This window comes from Microtus oregoni, unplaced genomic scaffold (assembly GCF_018167655.1).
Source record: "Microtus oregoni isolate MIOR12 unplaced genomic scaffold, Mior012 000038F_ref0000394, whole genome shotgun sequence".
Lineage (NCBI taxonomy): Eukaryota > Metazoa > Chordata > Mammalia > Rodentia > Cricetidae > Microtus > Microtus oregoni.
The window spans coordinates 24,343,068-24,364,103 of record NW_024543097.1 but is presented as its reverse complement, the minus strand read 5'-3'; the positions used below and the strand labels follow the sequence as shown (position 1 = coordinate 24,364,103).

The following is a 21,036-nucleotide window of genomic DNA, read 5'->3' as shown; positions in this document are numbered from 1 at the left end:
CATAAGTGTAATTTTGCTACTGCTATGAATCATAACGTAAATATCTGATATGCAGGCTATGTGTTATGTCACTCCCGAAGGGCTTGCAACCCACAGGTTGAGAACCACTGCTTAAGTTTGATAATGCCTCAGATTCTGTCTATATATTATTTTCTGTTTGACACAGATCTGCGTTTGAAACTTAGCCCTTGTAGATTCCAGGGAACACCCACAAGTTGAATTTCTTCTGATTTCTTGGATCTCCTTGATGTTGGGTGGGGCCATGTGACTGGTTCCAACCAATGAGCCTTGGGAGGAAGTGGTGCTGGTGTATCCTGCCTAAAGCACGGAAGAACCGGCATGTGTCACTGTCTCTTGCTGTCCCAAGTTCCTGAAAATGACGCATGGTGAAGCCCGTACGATTCTGAAGTGCAGCCTGAGCCCCACCCTGACTGTGTAGAGAGAGCCGAGCCGCGCCAACCCCAATCAGCCAGAATCAAAAGAATGCCACACTAAACCTCGCGATTCAAGGGCTTGTTTGTTGTTGCAGGGAGGCCTAACGCACTCTGACAGAACCGCACTGCTGAGAGGGAAAGCAATCCCAGAATGCATTGCTGTCTCCCACGTCCTCCCGAAAATTCTTGCCAGTACAGAGATGATCGCGTTAATGAGATGCGGGTCCTCCAAAAGAGATGGATAAAATGAGCCTTTTAAGATCCACGCCCCAAGCGCTCAGCTGTGGAAGGCACTTCTTACTCCAGTTTTCACAAATGATCAGATCGTGCCAGGGTTTGGCCAGGACTTCATGTGAGCCCAGGACGTGGCTTGGAGAGATCAGATTTCCTTAAAGTCACAAGATTAGAAGGCAGAAAAGCTCTGGCTGTCTTGCGCTTTCCATAAGTATTATTTCAAGTTTTTATCTGTGGTACAGATTTATTACCTTATTTTCAGAGTCCTGCCTCGGGTGAGGGTTTTGTTGATTTTCTTCCCCCTCTTGGTTTACTTTCATCCGTTTTTATTTGATTGCGGGGCAGTGTTTTGTTTAAAGTGAATTCAACCTGAATTCTTCAAAGCCGCGCAGGACATCTGCATCACATCTACTTACTGACCAAGCTTGATTAAAGGGAACCTGGGAGGGAAGGTGAATTTTTGGATCAAGTCCTTAGAGTAGATGGCTGAACTTGCTTATAAAATCGACATTAAAACCATTTTTGCATATTCATGGGATCCGTCTTGGCAAAAGAATTGACTATAGAATGTTAATACAGAGTTCAACTCTTAATTAAAAACTTTTAATGGGCAGTTAGGACAGGGTTGGTTCTGACATAGAGCAGCCCTGGTTTTCTCGTGAAGTTTGTAGCTTGGATACCCCAGGTAGTGCCTCTGCTCTGTTGGTTCCAAGATTTTGTTTGGTATTTCAGGCTTTGAGCGTTGCTGCCATTCTGATAAAAGTCACCTTAGGCTTCCAAACTTAAGAATATTGTCCCTCTCAATAGAACAAAAAAATGTGAAGACATGTTTTTGTGGATCTAAGAGTCCCATAAATGATTTCCCAGGCCAAGTCCATCAGAGACAAAGAAACTGGGGGGGGGGGGGGGGTCTTAGACAGTCAGTGGCCACTTACGGTCTTCAAAATAACTGCTCTCCTTGGACATACACTCCACCTTCCTAGTGTCAGCAGACCTGTGGATGTCCCTCCCAGAGGGACAGAGAGGGGAGGGATGCGGAAGCCAGCCAAGAAGAGGCACTGGGTCTGACTGACTGATTCAGGTTCCGGTATCCACAGTGACTTCCTGGTGGTGAACTAGTTGGGACCATGAGAGTTTCAAGTTCTTGCCCCAACCCATGAGCTCAGTAAATAATGACGAGAGCAAACGAGGCATAAGTTACCCTCTTAGAGAAGAAATGTGTCGGTGTGTGTGTGTGTGTGTACCATGCATGTATATATAAGCCTATATGTGTACATGTGTGAGTGTGTATATGTAAATGTGTGTGCATGTATATGTATGTGTATACATGCATGTGTATGCCTTTACACATGGTGTTTCAGATATATGAGTTCACACATGTAATACACACATACACACACATATATATTCGTACATATGTGTATGTGCTTGTTGCCTATAAACAAATTCTACCTATCTAGGATTGGAAACATTTGAAAGTGATTTTGTCTGTCCATGTAGCATTAACAGCCACATACATAGCAGTTCTATTATAGTAGGGGCTCTATGCTCTATGCCATCAAGAAATGATGTAAAGTCTATTGACATTTTTTGGTCAAAGCACAGAAACCTCTTTTATTGAAGTCTACAGGAGGATGTGTGGGCACTCTGCAAATACCGTTCCATTTCTCGTGAGGGACTTAAGCACTCACAAGTCTGGTATTCCCCGGGGGTCCTGGCATACCTAGGGATGATTCTATAGGTCACTTCTGTGTGATACCAAGGCATGAAAGTCCTATGGTCTGTTCTTTGACAGCCTCTCCCCCTCGGTCCTTGCTTTCTCTACCAAGAGCAGAATGCTATATTTGTTTTGTATAGTCAATGCTTTCTATTAAGTCATGGCTTCCAGGGAAAATTCTGCTTGCACTCAGACGTTTGTGATCTCTGGTATTACGTTATCTTGGAGGAACAGGTACCTAGAATCCCAGAGAAGCCAGCGTATGTGACCTGGGACAGCACTCCTCCTTCATGGGCGGCTGGCCTCTTTTGTTAGAAGCTGCTCTAGGACTCATGGGTCCTACAGAGCTCTTAACCTGCAGTGACATCAGTCACATGCTAGGTGTCTTCTCCTTGGCTTCCGGGAAGCTTGCACTGCCCATTTTACAGATGAGACAAGGATTGCAGAGGGAGACACACCAACCTGTCCCTGAGGTATAGGCATGTAGGAGTGGAGAGATCCCTACATGGAAGTGGGCCCAACTCAGCCTGTGCCTCCATGGAGGCCCCAGGGGAGGGTGGTCCCACCCTTATGTATGCCATCAGGTAAGACAGACAGAGGAAACACTGACGGAGATGCTGTAGGAGGGAAGTTGATCCTTTCTGTAGGTGGGCATCCTGGACAAAAGCCGATGTGATCTCCCCATGGGCCAGAGAGGCAAGACCACCAAGGATGTCATTTGTTTGGTCAGTAGGGTACCTGTCATCCTTGGAACCATGCCCACAGTTCTTTGAGGAGTGATTGCCCTGAAAGCCATACCCACAGAGCTAGGTGGGTGTTCCAGGAACTGACACTAAGGACATAGGGTGTTTTGCTTGCTGTTACTAAGTACATGGTTCTCATTGTTCTCACCTTGACTCCCAGAGTTCTAGAAACCAGGATCGTTCTGTATCCATAATTGGTTCCCACCAAGGCCTTCTTCTCTAGAAACAGGACCAGGGATGCATACAGATGTGCTACCATCCATTCTTCTCACTTTCTACTTATGAGCAGATTCACTGTTTAGGAAAATGCAGAGTCATCGTTTCCCTATTTAAAAAACACTTGGAAAGCAAAATAAATGCATAAAACTCATTTCAGCAGCTCAGCACTTATGAACATGGGATTTTAATCCAGGAATATTAATTCATATTTAACAATTATAAACATTTTTCTGGATGTCTCTACTTCATGCAAGTGCTGTGAGGTGACAGGGCATTTGCCCAGGGAGACACTCACAGAGCCTTTCCCCAGCTCTCCTGGCTCTGTGTCTCTGAGCACTGTGCGAGGCTTGCTGGACGCCTGCTTCTGCCTCCCTGCTTTTTCTTCCTCCGCTTGGCTAATGGGGCTGTGCACTGACTTGCAGGACCTCGGGGGTGGGGGGTCATGTTAAAATGTGGACTCCAATCACCTCCTTGGTGAGAGTGTCGCATGCCTTCAGCCAAACAAAGCACGGCGCTTGACACAGAAAGAGGACCAAGTTGTCAGCCACCAGGGTCTGGATACATTCTCTGTTGCACCCATTCAGACTGTTCCTAAGTCATCTTCCCCTCTCTGTTCCTCCCTCCTACTCGTACAGTCCAGCCTTTGGTCCTTCTTCATTTTGTACTGCGGGCCCAACCCTCTGGACAGAAGGGGCTACTACCTGCCTGTTTGAATGCCTCTTTAATGCCTCTTGCAGTAGGTTCCCACCTTACCTCCTACAAGAATGCTCCTTCCCAGACACTTTTCTCAGCTTGCTCTGTGAGTTCTATCATAGGCAGGAAGCATAAAGTTGCAGAATTGGACCCTGGAGACCCAGGTTCAAATCCTAGTGCAGCAAGTTACCCAGATTAGGTCTGTGTGAGCTAATCAGTGTGGCCTCTTGACTCCCTACTGGCCCAGTTGAGTCTGTATCCCCAATCTTCTGGTCCATTAAGGGATCTCTCTTCACTGGGGCACATGTCTTCTGACCAGACTTAACTCTACAAAACATATCAAATATGCCCATGCCTGCAACACTCACCTCCATCCCCATGGTGTTATATAGGGTCCCATGTCTCTCTGGTCCCTCACCAAAATGATATTGGCTCACCCCAGATTCTCACCCTCGCCTGCTTGACTGGACCTCATTTCTCTGTCCTTGATCTTCTTGCCCCGTCTTCAGGTAGTGTTGCGGGTTTTCCAGACCTTGCCGTGCTCCACAGCAACTGTGTGTCTGGAATGTATCTCGACTGTGCTCCATACCACAATACTGCAGTCCTGAGTGGACTTACATGCCTGCTTCATTGGGATGCTAACGGCATGTTTGCTGTAAATTTGCTGTACTGTCTGTCCCCCAAGTGCGCAGAGAGCTGGTTCAACATGGTCCCAGCTGTGGTCATCTCTGCATGCTGCATGCATACAGCTGTCCTTCAGATTCTGCTGAGCTGGTGCTGCCGCAGGGGGCGAGCAGGTGTTCCTTAGCTCCCCCTGAATGCATTTGCTCAGTTAACGCCCCAGAGTTTGCTCTTACGTGTCAGGCGTCTTGCCTGTGAAATAGTGTTTCCGGCCAAGACTTGTGCTCTGGCTGCCCGTCTTAGCCCACCTGTGTCCCGTGTTCTCTCTGTCTCTGAGATGACAATGTTTGACTAGATGGTCCCTGAAGGAGTCTCTGTCCCCACCAGACTGGGATGGGGCAGTTTTTCATCCTCCTTTCCCTCCCCTGGGCTTTATGTGGGAGCTGATTCTGTGACATCTGAGGAAGTCATAATTCACTGGTGAAGTCGTTCCTGCATGTGGAAGCCACGGGGCTTGGAAAGGGGTCAACTCCTCTCTGGTGATCTGACTCACTGGGGTTCTGAGGCAGAGGAATGCCCCTCTTTGCAGCCTCTCAATGGCCTCTGAGGAAGAAAAGTCAGGTGTCACCGAACAGGAGGCTGGCAGTAAAACAGGGGTGTATGGCAGCTCCCACCAGATGGACAAAGGGACAGGGCGAGCTCCCAGGATGTGGGGTCATCAGTCGGTGGTGGCTAGAGAGTGGTTGTGCAGTGACACTGGGAGAGACGCCAACTTCTCTGGTTGTTTTGGACCATGTGGTCAGGCCATTCCAAAAAGTCAGCCTGGAGTCCCTGGAGGAGGGAGTCAAGTCCAATGAGAAAGTGTGAGGGAAAGTGGGAATGAGAACAATGGTGGGGGTCCCGTTTGTCACACAAGGCAAGCTCAGGCCATATACATGCATGGTCATGGCACTAGAGAGAGAGAAGAGGCGGGGAAGACCTGTCTGGCCACCTATGCCCGCCTTCCCCCTAATCCTCCCTGCAAATGACTCTCCTGTGTGGGCTCAAGAGTGCCAAAATATTGTCACCCAGAGATCTTCAAAATACACAGAACCTTCACCATCACAGGTGCACTGGGGTCACCCGTCCCAAGGCCACCCCATCTGAAGCAGAACCAGAGCAGCCAGTTCCAACATGGCGCACGTATTTCTGAGCCCCACCTTGAACCTGGGAGGGTTTTGGAGACCGCCATCCTCCCGGGACTCTGAGAGCTTCATGCAGGCAGGAGGAGATGCGATATCACCCATGGGTTAATGACCCATGGCGGTAGAGAAGTGTGACATCGTAGAGGGTTAAAAGACCCCCTCCTCTATCAGTGCCACTCCCCGTCTCTGTCTGGCCAACTTTGCTGAGCGCTGTGGCTAGTGTCACGGTCTCCTCATTATCTGATGAGATACACAGCTGAGCTCTGGCCCAGCTCTCCAGGAGCCCACAAAGGAGACCACACAGCCACGGCTTCAGGTAGGCGAGGGCTACAATAGCCCTTTGAAGGGTAGGAACCTCCTGTGAGGGGCCCGGGCACAGCCACCCAGAGGAAACTATAAAAACAAATGAATCCCAGAAGGCCCATTGCTTTGCAATTTTCATTTGCCTCAGAGAAAGAACAGCCTGTCTCTGTCCCCGCTCCGTGGCCCCACAGACATCCTTCATCCCGTAGAAGTGCCACCTACCCCCATCTTCAAGCTCCTCCCACGGTCTCTTTCAGAAGCTCACTCAGACCCACCGGTTTTCAAGGCCAGTCTTGGGGCTCTACACTCTACCTATATGACCTCCCTGCTACCCAAGTCACCCAGAGAGCGCTCAGAGGTACGAGTGGGCAGGCATATTGTCTAGGAGGAGAGGAGGCCCAACTGTTACACACCCATATTTACCGTCTTAAATCTCCACTGGTCACTCCCACCCAGCACCTGGCACCCAGTTCCTAGTACCCAGCATCCAGCAAGGGAGCTGGCCCATTCCTCCTGACTTGCCAGAGCCCTAAGGATCCAGGTTAATGTGGCTTGCGGCTCTTGAGAGGCAGCCTGTTTGTCCACTGTTATTTGCTGTCTCTGACCCACCGGGCCTTGCTCTCAGCTGAGTTGGCTGTGAGGATCTGGAATGGAAGAAGATTCTACCGTTAGAAGGAAAACACGCGGCTTCCTCCCTGGCTGTGCACAGGCATTTGTCAAAAGGACAGCTTTCTGGGGGAGACAGCGACAGGGGTGAGTGTGTGTGGAGGTCGGGGCTGGCAGCGAGCCTGAGGCTGCCCAGAGCTGGTTCCCCCTCAGAGGCTCAGCGCTCTCCTTGAAGCTCTCACCCATTGGGGAATGAAGCCTTTCAGCTAAGGGAGGTGACTCAGGGCTTATCTCCAGCATCCCAGTGCATGCCGGTTTCAGATGAATGATCCCTCAGGGTGGCCAGCAGTGTCCACCACGTGGCCCACGCGAGGCTGCGTGAGAAACCATGGCCTCTATGTCTAGGATCCTTGAAACTGGCTGGCACAATCTCAGGTTGGGGCCCACCGTGGGGCCAGGCCCAGACAAGGAACAGAGAAATGCCCACGACCTTGCTTCTGCAACTACTCTAGCTTTTCCTGTGATGTGGGCTGTCTCCTCAGTCTAACCTGTGTGACATGGGCTGTCTCAGTCTCCGTTCACCTCTCAACAGGGCTGGGCTGCTACTGGATATGAACGCCAAACTCCGCATGCTCAGAAGCAGCCTAGAAGAGCTGGAAATTTTGCTCTTCACAGGTGGGGTCTGGGACCCCAGATGACAGCTGACAGGCTCCCGGGTCAGGCAGCAGAATTCAGACTCACTATGGGTCTGGTGTGCCAGTCTGAGGCCTGCAGCTGCCTGATGAGGGAAGGGGCTCCTCTTACCCAGGGCTCCTTCCACCTCTCTGTCAAGTTGGGTAAAGCGCTCTGGCGGCCAGCTTTGAGAAGGCACACATGTCAGCACAGACCTGATCTTGGGGTCTTAGAGGTCCCCTCAGGGTGGGGAAGGAAGCTGGCTTGAGGGCAGAGTCAGCAGTGTCTTCTCTCAGCCTAATAACGTCAGTCTGGTCTTCACCAACAGCTCTTCCGTTGTCCTTCCGTCCATCTGTAGAAGGTGACGGCTCAGTACTCTGCAGCTCTTTTGTCTCCCTACAGTATGGAGGATGAGACCAGCAGATAGGACTTGTGTTCCCTGCCCGCCCTCCCCCCCCCCCCTCACTCAAGCGTGAAGCTGCCACTGTCTTTCCACCATTGCTCATGGCTCTCCCTGAGCTGTTCTCAGTCCACCAGGGTCCAGGCCTACCACTCTCCTGCAGTAGGAAGCTGCTGATCACCGGTCATGGTGGGAGGCTCTGTTCTGAGCTCTGCGAGCTGCTAGTTTCTCTCTGGTCTCTTCAATGTTCCCCCCCCCCCCCCCAATATCAACTAAGTGCAAATCAGGTGCTCTTGGCAAGGGTCTTGGTTACAGATCTGTTGCTTTGATGAAACACTATGGTCTTAGCAGAAAGTGTTTATCTGGGGATGTGTTTACAGCTCCATAGTCCACGGTGATCTTGGTGGGAAGCAGACAGGCATGGCATTGGAGCCGTAGCTGAGAGTTTTACATCCTGATCCTCCATGCAGTAGGCAGAGAAGGAGATGGGGGAAGGGGAGAGAAGGAAGTGGGAGAGAATGGAGGTGGAGGAAGAGAGAGACTGGACCTGGCATGGGTTTTTGAAACCTCAAAGCCCACCCCCAGTGACACACCTTCTCCAACAATACCACACCTCCTAATCCAAATAATTCCACCAATGTGGGGAGCACTAAGGGTCAAATACAGGAGCCATTCTCATTCAAACAGCCACATCTGGTGTAGGGCCCCAGATAGAGAAGGAAAGAGCCTCTTCCCCTCCAGACTGTCACCATCATGGCAACCCAGCCAGCTTGAGCACTGGCAGGAAATGTCCCCATGAGCCTCAGAGCTCCCACACAGTAATGCCAATCACTACTCCTGCTTAGTGTCATTGCCCAGAGAGGGTGAACCACACTCCCCAGGCCTCCCCACTCTTGAGTAGATGCTGGGGTTCAGCCCAGGATCTAGCTATAGACCTGTCACCTGTCACCCTGGCCTCGATGTAGGGATTTTCACTGTTCCTCCTTCCCCAGGTTTCCTGTAGCTTGCTATCCGTTGTGAATTCATAAATTTAACATTTTTGGTCATTTGGAATTGATTCTTAAAAATATTGCTGAGGCCAACACTTGTAATCCCAGCATTTTGAAGGCTGAGGCAGGAGGATTGAACGTTCAAGGCCAGCCTGTTCTGTGTGTTGAGACCCTACCTTCAACATTAACCAAAGCAACAAAAGTCTAACTTGGTTTGCTGATGCCTTAGGGTTTTTAATTCAGATGCGTGGATGAACAATCTATCATTTGGGTCTTGTACCATTGCTCTGGTGTCAGACTGGGTTTGGCGTTTTGTGGCAGTGAGGCTGTAATTGAGTACAGGGTATAGATGAGGAATCTCCATGCTATCAACCTAAAATGGCTGTAAAAATTAGACTCTAAGGCTGGGCGATGGTGGCACATGTTTTTAATCCCAGCACTAGGAAGGCAGAGGCAGGTGGCTCTCTGTGAGTTCGAGGCCAGCCTGGTCTATAAGAGCTAGTTCCAGGACAGGCTCCAAAGCTACAGAGAAACTCTGTCTCGAAAAACAAAACAAAAACATAAACAAAAAAATTAGACTCTAAAATAAATAGGCATGAGTTAAAAAAAAAAACAGGAAATGTACCCTTCTTGCTTACATTTGGAAATAGTTGAAGTCACAAAGGTAGAAAGTACTGCCCTTTGGCTTCTGTTAAATCCACTGTGAGCCGAGTTCAGTTGTTCACATGGACCCATACAGACGTTTGGTAAATAGACATTTTAGCTGGCAGGTAGTCATGGGTCCATTCTGGGTTCCCGAGGTTCTCCCCGCCCCCCCCCCCCCCCGCTGGGTTTGGTAGATAGAGCCTTGCAGCAATTAAGAGACTGACCTTCTGGGAGTGGTGGCTCACACTTGTAATCCCAGCACTTGGGATGCAGGAAGCTTGCAAATTTCAGGGCAACCTGGGCAGCGCTCTAGTGGGGGCGGGGGCAGCTCACAGATGGACCACCCAGCCCGAACACCTGCTGGTGGCTTTTCCTGCTGCAACCTCACGAAGACACAATCAGTGTTACCAGCACCCGAAGGGATCCTAATCTGAGGCTGCTCCAGACCCTGTCAGTCTCCCAGCCCAGCCCACAGTGACTCTGCAGGTCCCCCGTCTTTCTTGCCCTCCAATTGGTAGTGGGGGTACCTGTACTGTCTCTCGTCACACTTGTGGAGGCAGAAACTGGACACCAAAGCAAGGTCCCGTCAGTCCCATAGCTGTGACATCCAGTCTCCCTGGTGCCTACTTTGCCCACCAAGACTGAACTTCAAGAATTGTTGTCTGGTAGGGGACACAACTGGGAAGCCACTGTGAGTCTGACTGGTCTTGTTCCTTTTTGGGTCTGAATTCCTATAGGTTTTTCTTCGAATCCAGAAATTTCGTTTTTGGCATGGTTCCCTTTTCCTTCCAGATCCAAGTCCCCCTTTATTCTGAAGGCTTTGCTATTGACTGAGTGATCTCTCTCCTTAATGGCTGACACCCATCTCCAGGACAGGGAGGCTCCCCAGAAGTGTCTGACCTCAGGACTTGCTCCCCAATGTCTACTTTCATTACCTCCTTGATTAAAACCATTTCCTATTTTCAAAGGGAAAAAAAAAGACCCTTGGAAGCTCCAGAAAGCTGAGGGGTGAAGTGTTTCTCTATGTAAGAGTCCTAGCTGTCCTGGAACTCACTCTGTAGGCCAGGCTGGTCTCAAACTCACAGAGATCCGTCTGCCTCTGCCTCCCAAGCCCTGGGATTAAAGGCATGTGCTACCACCACCCAGCTCCCGAGAGTCTTTTTTTGATAGTTTTGAACCTGCTCTTTCCCTTTCAGAGCAGAGCAGACCACCTCCTTCCCTGGGGCCTCCTCGTGGGTGCTCCTCATGGATATCTCTGCTCTTGACCCCATGTGTATGATGTGTCTTCTTGGATCATTGCTTGCTCCGATTTAGGGACCTCTGATTGATGATGCTATTTCCTGCCTCTCTCCAACCACCCCATTGCTGGTTGGTGTGGGCAACTCAGAAATTGTGTCCAGACTCATCCAGAAAAGAATGGGCCCCAACTGGAAGATAGGACTCTCTAGAAGCCCAAGTGCTTCCCAAGTGGGGTGAGCAATGGGGCCCATGTGCACTGATGCCATCCCCAGTTTCCAGTCCAGCTGACTCCTACCCAGCCTGCCATTGGCTTTAGGGATAGCAGGGTGTCAGTTTAAGACATAGAAGCAGGACAGCAGGAGCAGGCTGGCAGGGGCTGACCCATTCGAACAAACTGAAAGGCCTTAAGGTCCAGTGGAGCAAAGTTCATCCTTTTCTCCTTCTAGGGGCAAAGGGGTCAATTAATACCTTAACCCTGGGCTTCCTCCTGCTGTAGATGATGGCTGCACCTGTGTTTCTGTGGTCACTTCCTCTTCCACCTCTGGGGGCACCACATGAGAAACCCAGATGTGTTATGTGCTTGTGTGTGTGTATGCATGCATGTGTGTTTTTATACATGTGTGTATATATATATGTGTGTGTGAACAATCATGTGTGTGTATGAGTGTATGTATGTGTATATATGTGTACTATGCTTGTGTGTATATGTGTGTTCATGTGTGCATACATATGGGCATATGCATGGGTGTGCATATGTGTGCACACTCATGCATGTGTATGTGTATACATGTGTATATAGGTTTCTTTATGCATGTGTGCATACATGTGCGCACATACATGTATGTGCATGCATTATGCATATGTATTGTGTTCTGCATGTACATATATGTGTGTATGCATGTGTGTATTATTATGTGTATGTGTATGCATGCATGTGTGTGCTTATGAATGTGTATATGTGTGTACATGCATGTGCATGTGTGCATGACACATGCACATGTGTTTGTGCATGTGTATATGTGTGTGCACATATATGAGTGTCTGTGTACGTGACTATGCATGTGTGTGTTCATGTACGTTTATATATGTGTGTGTGTGCATGTGTGTTTATATGCATGTTTATATATGTGTATGTGTGTGCATGAGTGTTTATATGGGTATGCATTCATGTGTGTGCATTCATGTGTGTCTCTGTGTGTGCATATGCATGCATTGTGCATGTGTGTATGCATGCGTGTGTGTGCATGAGTATCTGTGTGTATGGATGTGTGTTTGCATGTGCACACTGTGTGCTTTTTCTGACAGTCCAGCTAAGTTTCCTCTGCAGCAGCATCTGGCCTGAACTTTCCTTGAGACAGTTTTCAGTGTCTAGTTTATATATGTGTTTCTTCTGCTGTCAGACTCTGATTCATCTCAGGCTTCTCAGCCACCGGCACCATTCTTTGCACATGCCAGACACTCAGGCCATGCTGGGGGATGGATGAGTGTGTGCATGGATGGAAGGAAGGGAAGGGAGAGAAGAAATAGTGGGGGGGGGATGAAAGGGCAGACATGGAACAGACGGACACTTCACAGCCAAAGTGGCATGCCTTCTTTTGGCCAGCACGAGGCCCTTATGATGTTTTAGTACCCAGTGGTCCGATTCAGGGACCACCGCTCTCCATCCACCTATAGCAGCTCTGCAGCCTGCTTGGGGCCAGGCAGGGCTGGGGGGGGGGGGGAGCCACAGGAGGCCCATGCACAGGGCGCGGGTAGCCCTGCAGTGGCGAGGCCATCTTGAGCCCAGATGTTTTACATTTGCCCATGTCTACAGACATGTGGGGGTCAAGGTGACATCAAGGGGGTTAGGCTGGGAGGCTCTCAGTCAAGAAGACTAATGAACCTGCCACTTGCTTCTGCCTGAGCCCCAGGCCCCTCCGGCAGATGAAGCCAACCCCAAAACGTACCCTACTGGGACAGCCCCTGCCATTCTGGGCTTTTCATGGACTATCCTGTGCTTCCCCTGGTGGGCTGGCTCAGCTCAGATATCAAAAGCTGCTGTAATTATTTCCTCCCACTGAGGAAGGCTTCCATTTAGCTTTCTCCCCCCGCCCCTATTAATTATCTAATTATAACCACATTCTCCAATAGAGCAGCCTTTGACTCTCTGCCCGGGACCACTTTAAAAGGCTTAAATATTTGGAGTACTCTGAACTTGAAAAAGGGGAGAGAGGGAGGAAGAGGGAGCTAGCAGGCACACGTGTGTGTGTGTGTGTGTGTGTGTGTGTGTGTGTGCGCGCGTGTGTGCCTAATTTTAGGGAAAATTTTAGACTTTCCAGATTGTTGTCCTGATTCCAGGGGAACGCATTTGGGATTTGGGAGCTTTGACAAGCCCCTCACAGAGTTCAGGTCCTGGGAACAGTATGGCTGAATGTCTGAGACCCTTGCACATCAGTGCAGGCGTGGCAGTGTGGTGTGCTGCTCTGGATGGTCAGTAACAAGTCAGATGTAGCCCCTACTGTGGCCGCAGCAGACCTGGCACTTCATCCCCCACCCCGATGACACTTTCAGGGTGCTGTTGATGCTGACAGCAGCTTGAGCCACTTCCTGTCTCCTCCCCCCTGTGGACCACGTGGCAGTAATGCAACCTTGGACTACGCGGTCACCCCCTCTCATTCTGACCCTCAGTCCAGCATCTAAGCAACTCGCTGCACATCCTCAGGGAACTCAAGGTGGGCACGGATGAGTGGTGGAGACCTGTTGTCAGAACCACCTCAAAGACGGGGACATCCCTCCAGCACAGGTGCCCCTTCCCTTGTCTTCTGGACAGCTGTCTTCTGTCCTGTCACCTGTCTATACACACTGCCTTCCAGGCAGTGTGGTTCCAGACCAGCCTTCACTAAGAGAGGACCGTATATATGTCCATATGTGTGTGTGTGTATGTATGTATGTATGTATGTATGTGTAAGTGTGTTACCTCACAGGTGAACACAGCTCTGTCAGCCAGCATGACGTCTGTCGTGCTGCCCATATCGAATGCTGGAGGAAACGGTAGCAGTAGAGACTGTGCTAGGCAACACCCAGAAGGTTCCCACACCACATCCTAGTCAGAGCAGAGTTGGTAAGCGGGATTTAGCGGCAGGCCTCATTGGCTCTATTTTCACTGATTCACGGGACTTAAAAACCAGTTGTATGGCCTTGTAGTGATAGTAGTGTTTTAACTCAGTGACAGCCGGGTGAGCAAGAAACACAACACAATATACACTACACACCTCACTGCACATGTATGTCACTCATACACAGCACGCATATGCTATGTACACATGTCACATACCACACACACATTATACACACATAGCATATACCATACACTGCATACAGACATCACATCTTATGCACTCACATACATATACCACATTTATACTATATACACACACACCACACATATACTATACACATACATCACATACCACACACACACTGTATATATACATCACACACTACACACATATCACACACCACACATGCTATACACACACCACATGTACGCTATACACACATCACAGATACACTATACAGACACATCCCATACCACCACACCACACACACTATATATACATCACACACTACACATAAACAGTATCACACACATCACACACATTACACACACACACACACACATTTTCTCCACTCAACCTGTACACACGTGTATGCCCCACACCATGCACAAAAGACTGTAAATGAACTCCAGGCCTATACAGATGTTGAAGCTATGGTGCTTTTAGGTCTCAGCTTAAACTTTGGGGGAAAAGGGTTGAGATGCTCATAGAAGTTTTCTGCACATTAATGCAACTTCTTGGGACTCTACCATTATTTCATTTATATTTTATTTATTTCATATATATTATTTCATATATATAAATGATAATTATATATCATTATATAAAGTTTAAGTATAGATTCCCAAGAATTAGCAAAGGGAAATCCACCTGCCTTGATGGCCCTCCCCAGCAGCTGTCTGTTTTCCAGATCCTCACCCCATCTCTCCCAGCTCTGGGCAGCCCACCACCTACAGTGGCCTCCCAGCAGCCTCACCCACTGTGGGTGTCTCTCTCGGGGGCCAATGTGTGGCCCTGAGAAGAATATGGTGCTCTACTTCTGTGGGACAATAGTCTTTTATTCTGTCACTTGTATTATTTTTTAATAAACCCTGACTGGCCAGTAGCCAGGCAGAAAGTAGAGGCATGGTGAAGAGAACAGGAGAATTCTGGGAAGAGGAAAGGTCAGTCTGCAGTCGTCACCCAGAGAGGAAGCAAGATGAGAATGCCTCGCTGAAGAAAGGTACCAAGCCAAGTGACTAACACAGACAAGAATAATGGGCCAATAAAAGGCTTAAGAAAGAGTTAATAAGAAGCCTGAGCTAATAGGCTAATCAGTTTATGATGACTGTAGACCTCTGTGTGTTTCTTTGCGACTGAATGACTGTGGGACTGGGCAGGACAGAAACCTCAGTCAACACTGTACTGTGTGGACCCTCCAGGGCCTGGGAACTCTGAGGTCTAGCCCTGCACCTGCCCAGCTTCTGCAGGGTGGGGCAGCTGAGAGTGGTAGAAATGATTCAGGGCCAGCTCTCCGTACCCGCAGCCCCAGGCTCCCTCAGAGAACGGCCGTACTTCCCCAAATGTCAGATGCTGCAACATCTCACCCTTTCTCCTTCTCTTTCAGACCTGCCTGCACATCTCAGGCAAAAGTGGAACCGGATGCGTCCGCGGCTCTGACTTCTGGCACCTGGACAAGCTCGTGGCTCCTCATGCCCCCAGTGCCCCAACTGAGTGTTCAGAGGGGACAGCAACGGCAAGGGACAGCGACCCAGGTTCACATCCTTCTCAGAGATACCCATGGGATGGGCACCAGCCTACCTGCCAGTGACTTTTGTGCCCTCATCTCCTCACCATTGGATTCTCCTCCTGGGTTTTGGTTTTGGGAAGGGGGATCTTTTTGGAAAGCTCTAGATTCAGAAGTGCATTTATAAGGATACGTTGGATTGTATTTCCCTCTAAGTGCCTTTTTTTAATGTATATTTTTAAATAAAACAGAAGTGCATTCTTGTAGAACCTGTTTAAACTGGACCAAGGCTCTCAGAACAAGAACCCAAGACCCCTCCCACCCCAGACCTCCCGTGACTGTTTCGAGGAAGCCTGGAATTCTTGCTCGCGCATTCCTGCTCTTTATCTCTCCATGGCCTGCCCCGCTAGCCGCTTTTTTATATTCCCTGTTCAGTGTATATGTTGCTTATTTGTTTATTTATTGAGATATTTTACCAGCCAAGTGACTGCCACGCGCTGTGTATACTGCTCCACACCCAGGAACAATAAAGAGGCCCGCACAGCCCTGCCGTTGCCCCTCTGTTCTCATCTCTACGCCTGAAACACCTTGTCACTCTAAAGGGGATGAGCAAGGATGAGAGACGTGCATTTGATTCTCCACACGGTACTAGTTGTAGAACTTTCTAGAAGCCAGCAGTGCTGATGTGTGTTAAGGCCAGTGTCGGCAGACCTAGGCCTGCGAACCAAAGTGTATTGGTTCAGTCCCTGTGACAATAGAACGAACAAGCAAACAAACAAAAATGGGGAGCCAACTTGAAAGACAAAATGCTTACTTTGGCTAATGGCTTCAGAAGCTTTAGTGTGTGAGTGGCCAGCCCCATTGCTTTTGTGTCTGTGGCAAGGCTGTAAACCATGGTGGGGAGGAGAGTATGGTGGAAAATCTCACAGTGACCAGTGGTTGGGAAGAAGAGAGAGAGAGAGAGAAGGTGTCAGGGACCCACCGCTGGAGAGGCCTGGCCAAGTTCAAGGCCAGGAAACAGCAAAGGCTCCAAATTGTCGCTTCTGAGCAAAACCTCATTCATGTCCTAGGGCACGTGGCTTACAGTTTCTCCTTCCGGGGACAACAGTAGGCTGCCGGGATAAACATCCTTTGACCAGAGCCTGACGGCGACAGCTCTGTGTCACCAGAGGTGGCTGGAGAAGTGCCCGCATGAGGGTGTGTCTGTAAGACCGTGAAGATGATGGAGCTGGCGGTGACCCACTCCTGTGGGCTGTGGGGTCAGAGATCTCTCTATGATGTCTAGGTTCTGTCAAGGGTGAATGTCCTATGGGAAAGAGTACAATCCAGTCACAGGGGTTTCAAATCCTGACACCAACTTGTATGCTCTAAGTTCAGTGACATTTCCAGATGGTGACTACAGAGCAAAAGACACCGAAGGGCCACCACCTGTGCAGTACGACACAGAGGGGAGGCTAGTACAGTGACCACAGGGCAGACATCAGAGAACAGAGGCCAGAGGGATGAGGCCAGAAGGCAGCATGGGCCAAGCCATAAGCAGATCACATGTCACATGTGGGGTGATCCTTGGGTTTGTGGAGCACTATCCATGAGATATAGGGTGCAGGGGATAGAGGGCCTTAGGGGGAAGAGCAGAAATGAAGGGTCATGAGGACAGGCTGGCAGTGTGAAGCCAGCAGACATGGGGTGACTGCATGGACTGACAGCTGATAGAATTGGGGGGGGGGCTGGGACATGGCAAGAGGCATCCATCTCAAAATGGCATCTCTGTAAGGCTGGGCACAGGCTACCCAGATTGGCTGCTGAGTGGTTAGAAGGAGGAGGGTTTTGTAGGGAGCTTCATGAGGTTTGGCCTCTGCTCCTAAGGTGCCTTGAAGCAAGAGCAATACAGGTCCACTACCTGGGGCAAATGGGCAAGTATGTGTGAGCTTGTGGGGGTGTACATGTTTGTGCGTGTACGTGTATGGCTGTCCATGTGTGTGGGTGTATGTGTGTGAGTGTACACATGTGTATGTGTACATGTGCACGCACATGTTTGAGCGTGCTTGTACATGTATGTGCACTTATCTGTCCACGTGTGCATGCGTTTGTGCATGCATGTACACGGGCATATTTGTGCGCACATATGTGTGCACGAGTGTACATTTGTGTGTACATGTTTATTTGTGTGTCTACATGTATGTGCACACGCGTATATGTGTACGTATTTGTGTACACATGTGTGTGCATACATGTACACAGCTGTCTCTATGTGGGGTACACATGTTTATTTGTGTGTACATGTGCATATATACATGTTTGTGTGCACGCATGTGTCTTTGTGTATGTCTCTTCATGTGGAAGCTAGGAGTTTGGCAGCTGGTGTTTTCTATCACTCTCCACATCATATACTTATTTATTTATTTTAGTGGCATTTATTTATATTGCATACATGTGAGCACGTGTATACAATGACACACACGCGCAGGTCTGCAGGAGTCAGCTCTTTCCTTCCGTCAAGCGGTGCTAAACCCAGGCCATCAGACATGAAGACAAATGCCTTTCCCACCAAGCCATCTCACTGACCGTGTTTCTTGAGGCCCTTGTCAATTCAGCTAAGCTGGCTGCTGCAAAGCTCTGTCTGGCTCTGCCTCCCCAGGGCTGGGTGTTGGGGTCAGACTTACGCCACCACACCTGAGCTTTTTATGGAAGTGCTGAGGACTCAAGCAGGTCTTCATGCTGGCAATCACTTTCTTGACTGAGCAATCTGGCGTCAGGATTCTTGAAGAGCACAGCTCTGGTGGAAGGGACGAGAAGAAGTTGGAAGGAGCCTTGGGGCCCTTGCTGGGAAGGGCTCCATTTCTTTGGCATGGGGTGGCAGAGCTGGGGCCCCCTCTGAATAACTGGGAGCAGTGCAGGCAGCCACCAGTGATCCAGGGAGAGCATGACACCCAGAGATTTTCAGTGCCGGGTCAGATTCCTCCTGACTTCATGGTCCTACAGCCCTCTGAGCTGGATTTCTGCTTACAGCACAGTGCATTTTAACAAAGGAGTGTCTGATGCTTCCACCAAGACCAGAAGTTAGAAGATGGCTAGGAATGGCCAGGCTGACACAAGGAAGAACACAGAAAGCTCCTTGACACTTGACGACTTGAGAGGCCATGGCCAAAAGGGAACCTTGACAATGGCTCCGAGGAAAAGCACAGCCAGGTGTAATATTCTTAGAACACAGCTGGTTGTGACCCCGGGGTCATGAATACTCTCCAGGCTCTGGGAAGGCCTCCATGCATCCCTGCGAAGAATGAGCAGAGATGGCTTTGTGACTTGATAAGATCCACAGCACAAGGAAACAGCAACCAGTATCTGTGAAGAAAGGATGGTGAAAACCAAAAACCTCCCCGGGGGCCTGTTTCTAAAGTGAACGGGCAGGGAGGAGCAGAGTTTGGGGTGAACCTCTGGATGTTTGCTGCCAATGCTTGGGGCCACGCAGATGTCTAGGAGTGAGAAGAAATCCTGATAAGGTCAGCACCCACCTCTGAGCACCCCATGCAAGCCAGCTTGCCAGATGGAGGAGTGGGAAGGCCTGTCATTTCATCCTGACATGCTGAAGATAAGCCTAGGGACACCTTGCTATGCTCTGTCTGTGGGGACAGGATCCTCTGGACAGGGCATGCGCATGAGAGCTGCCTGTGCTGCTACAAACTGCTTATCTTTTCTTGTTCAATGGATGGAAGCCCCCCCCACCCCCCCGCCCCCACCACCTCCACCCCGCACCGTGGTTGGGTAAAGGATTCACACACCCCGGGGTGGTTGTGCTCCGTGTTTCGCTTTATAGACTTTCCACAAAAGCACTCCTTCCCTTCCTGGCCTTACATCTTGAAAACATACTGCTCCCTTAGTTTTGTTCAGATTTTAAAGCACTGTTTTGATGCCAAGATTAACAAATGTGACTCTTTATCATATTGGAACTGACCCAGCAATTCACAGATTAAACAAAAGCAGACAAGGCTAAGGAGTTGGAAGGGACTGCGAATTTCTATTAGTTGGATGGTCCCACTGACCTCCAGACCCAGTTCCTCCCACTGTCCATTTTGTGGAATTCTAAAGGTGAGGGGGGGGGATTAGAAGACCTCTCTCTGTTCCCATGTCTTCCTCCTCCATGTGGACAGTCACCACACAGCCATCTCTGTCCCTCCCACTCTGCTGATTGGAGGGGAGGGGATCGCTGGACAACCACTTGGCTGCCAAGAGCCCAGGCATGGGTGGCCTCTATCAAAAGGATGAGCTGGGCCAAGCAGGGTCCTCTAGGGGTTTGGGAAACAGAGGCTGCTCTTGTTGGCTGTGAGAACCGAAGCCAAAAGGATATGATTCCGGAGTCAGCAGCAGAGGCGGGGGAGGTGGTGGCATGCGAACCCTAAGAAAACTGGGAGATAGAAAAACAGAATCCGTGAGGAAGCAGAGGAAGTAGGCTGGCAGAGGAGCAGCGCAGGGAGGAGAGATGAACTCATCACCCAGGAGCAGGTGAGGAGCATCTACTGGCCCTTGCTGGCCTCTACTTAACAGGGCATTCTACTGTACATAGGATGGTTTTTGTCCATGTTCTGCAGCTATAACAAAATACCTGTATAATTAGGTCATTTATAAAAAAGAAAAGCTCATTTGACTCATGATTCTGGAGGCTGAAAGTCCAAGTCTGTGGCACTGGTGCCTACTCAACTTCTGGGGTGGGCATGCAGAGGTGGTACATGGTGAGACAGAGCAAACATGCTAGCTAGCTCTCTCTTTCTCTTTTCAGAAAGCCAGCAATGCACACCCTCATCCAGTCCTGTTTACCCCAAGACTTTGCATTAATGTACGACTTTGGGAATTAAGTTTTTAACATAGGAGCTTTTCTTGCCACCTGCAAGCCACACCTCTGTCAACCTCTTAAGTCACATCTTGCTTCCATTGCTACCAAGGAACAGACTGGGTGTAAGTGTGTCCTGACCATCAGGTTTGCTCATTCTCCACCCAGGGCTTTCTAGCCATCTGACACTCATCTGTTCTGGAGTGCTAGTGCAAAGGGGTTCACACACCTGATACAATTCTGATAAACCTGCTCCTCCAGGTCCCAGAGTGGGACAATTCTGAGGCCATCTGCTCGGTGGCTGCTGAGGGTCCTTAGCACACCTGCCCCCCACTGCCTACAGTGACATCCACATCAGTGGGGTATCTTGGACCAGGTCTTCTGTCTTTTCTTTATTTTTCAAATCCCACTCTAATCTCACATTTCCTGGATATTTTATAAAATAAATTACACTGAACAAAATTCTCAGCTCTGTCCTGAGGGAGAAGCAAAGCCAAGGATCCAAATCTCCTACTCCTAGGAACTTGGGGGACAAAGTCGTCAGAACCAATTCCTGTTCAAAATAAAGCTTCAGGAAAATTTAAATCCTAAAATATAAAAGAAAGTGGATCCAGAGCAGCAACAAAGTTTACAAAGTTTGCAAGCACCAGTGTCTCAAGGACAGCAGACTGTGCAGACTGGAGAGTCT

At 49.5% G+C, this 21,036-nt stretch overlaps 1 protein-coding gene across 1 annotated transcript in view; it reads left to right on the top strand.

Annotated features, from left to right (window-relative positions):
• LOC121433532 (twist-related protein 2) overlaps positions 1–15,609 on the top strand; it is a 49,460-nt gene extending 33,851 nt beyond the window's left edge. Inside the window, exon 2 of the mRNA XM_041632000.1 lies at positions 15,404–15,609. The gene's annotated coding sequence lies outside the window, so the exon portion shown is untranslated. The remainder of the gene's footprint in view (positions 1–15,403) is intronic.
• The last annotated feature ends 5,427 nt before the right edge of the window (positions 15,610–21,036 follow it).